Source organism: Thalassophryne amazonica, chromosome 3 (assembly GCF_902500255.1).
Source record: "Thalassophryne amazonica chromosome 3, fThaAma1.1, whole genome shotgun sequence".
In the NCBI taxonomy this organism is placed as follows: domain Eukaryota; kingdom Metazoa; phylum Chordata; class Actinopteri; order Batrachoidiformes; family Batrachoididae; genus Thalassophryne; species Thalassophryne amazonica.
The window spans coordinates 38089246-38092214 of NC_047105.1; positions in this window are offsets into that span (position 1 = coordinate 38089246).

The window sequence follows — 2969 nt, forward strand, 5'->3', positions numbered from 1 at the left end:
GTCCTGGTATGGTGCACGGTTGGGGTTCCGTCTCCTTGGTGTCTCATCTTTCATCACTTCACAGTTATTGCTATCACCAGTTGTCTTTGATTCTTGTCTGTGTTTGTGTTGGTTTGGTGGTTGGCCCTTCCTCATAGTAGGTGTCTGTTGGCTTTGAGTAGGGTGTTGTAGGCTGATCGGGAAGGGCGGAGGGGGTCACACACGCACACCACATTCACTCATGCACTACATACTACTACATACATACTACATATATGTCTTGCAAGAACAAATTGCATATATGTGTATTTATGTATATAAATGGTTCTGCCAGTGTGGCATTTACCATTACTATATATGCAGACGGGAACAAAAAAAACAAAACAAACAAATAAGGGTAAAGGCGTGAACTCATTCTTGTGTGATCGCTTTGCTCATAGGCCTGTGGACATACAGAGCATGTCAGCTGACCATCGACTGTCAGCTGGAGTTGACCGTACATGCAAGGAAGGTGGGCCATTACAGATATCAGATAGATGCAGGCCAAAAAATAATAACACATACATTAAATTAAAATCACAGAATAAAGCAACAAAGAGTGAGCCTTGTTTTTCTGTGACCTGATGAGGTCCGCTGACATAGGTGGGTGTCTCCCTGCGACGTGCAGCTGTTCAGATATCTGTGCTCACAAGTCACAGCTGGGGAACCCCTCTAGTGGCATGTAGTATGTGACATTGCATGACTGTACCGTGATGTGCGGATGTCAGCTTGCTGTCCTCACGTGGAAATAAATTAAAAGACATATCGCTTCAGCTGGCCGGCACGTCAGTGCACCGCAACACTGGTGAATTTCATGCCATGCAGAAAATCAGTTCATGGTACGCCCCCGTGAGGTGTGTGTATCTGCAGGATTTCCTTAAATTGTCACACATTTCACATTTGCAGCCAACTACTACGCGCTGGACACGCCATACCTGCTGATGTGTTCACGACCCGAGAGCCTGGATCTTCATGACACGGGAGCCTGCTCTTCATGAAACGGGAGCCTGGCTGATGTCTTCATGACAGGAGCACATCAGGTAATTCATGCAAAACATAAAAGGGAGAACAATAATCCCCATCATTTCATTACTTCCTGGTGTACGTCTAGGCGCTGTCTAACTCTGCATAACAGGAATTAAGTATTATAAATTGTGTTGTTTTATTAATTTTTTGCTCCGCTGCTGTGTGCACGACTTTCCGCATGCTGGCACTGTATTCGTGCGCACGAACACGAGCGTACACAAAACTGTCGCCATGGTTTAGCCGCCTGTTCTCCTTGAATTGCTGGCTGTCTGAGTGGTGTCCAAAAAATGAGGTGGGCTTCATAGATAATTGGCAAAGCTTCTGGGGAAAACCTGGTCTTGTTAGGAGAGACGGCATCCATCCCACTTTGGATGGAGCAGCTCTCATTTCTAGAAATCTGGCCAATTTTCTTAAATCCTCCAAACCGTGACTATCCAGGGTTGGGACCAGGAAGCAGAGTTGTAGTCTTACACACCTCTCTGCAGCTTCTCTCCCCCTGCCATCCCCTCATTACCCCATCCCCGTAGAGACGGTGCCTGCTCCCAGACCACCAACAACCAGCAAAAATCTATTTAAGCATAAAAATTCAAAAAGAAAAAATAATATAGCACCTTCAACTGCACCACAGACTAAAACAGTTAAATGTGGTCTATTAAACATTAGGTCTCTCTCTTCTAAGTCCCTGTTGGTAAATGATATAATAATTGATCAACATATTGATTTATTCTGCCTAACAGAAACCTGGTTACAGCAGGATGAATATGTTAGTTTAAATGAGTCAACACCCCCGAGTCACACTAACTGTCAGAATGCTCGTAGCACGGGCCGAGGAGGAGGATTAGCAGCAATCTTCCATTCCAGCTTATTAATTAATCAAAAACCCAGACAAAGCTTTAATTCATTTGAAAGCTTGTCTCTTAGTCTTGTCCATCCAAATTGGAAGTCCCAAAAACCAGTTTTATTTGTTATTATCTATCGTCCACCTGGTCGTTACTGTGAGTTTCTCTGTGAATTTTCAGACCTTTTGTCTGACTTAGTGCTTAGCTCAGATAAGATAATTATAGTGGGTGATTTTAACATCCACACAGATGCTGAGAATGACAGCCTCAACACTGCATTTAATCTATTATTAGACTCAATTGGCTTTGCTCAAAATGTAAATGAGTCCACCCACCACTTTAATCATATCTTAGATCTTGTTCTGACTTATGGTATGGAAATTGAAGACTTAACAGTATTCCCTGAAAACTCCCTTCTGTCTGATCATTTCTTAATAACATTTACATTTACTCTGATGGACTACCCAGCAGTGGGGAATAAGTTTCATTACAGTAGAAGTCAATCAGAAAGCGCTGTAATTAGGTTTAAGGATATGTTTCCTTCTTTATGTTCCCTAATGCCATATACCAACACAGTGCAGAGTAGCTACCTAAACTCTGTAAGTGAGATAGAGTATCTCGTCAATAGTTTTACATCCTCATTGAAGACAACTTTGGATGCTGTAGCTCCTCTGAAAAAGAGAGCTTTAAATCAGAAGTGCCTGACTCCGTGGTATAACTCACAAACTCGCAGCTTAAAGCAGATAACCCGTACGTTGGAGAGGAAATGGCGTCTCACTAATTTAGAAGATCTTCACTTAGCCTGGAAAAAGAGTCTGTTGCTCTATAAAAAAAAAGCCCTCCGTAAAGCTAGGACATCTTACTACTCATCACTAATTGAAGAAAATAAGAACAACCCCAGGTTTCTTTTCAGCACTGTAGCCAGGCTGACAAAGAGTCAGAGCTCTATTGAGCCGAGTATTCCTTTAACTTTAACTAGTAATGACTTCATGACTTTCTTTGCTAATAAAATTTTAACTATTAGAGAAAAAATTACTCATAACCATCCCAAAGACGTATCGTTATCTTTGGCTGCTTTCAGTGATG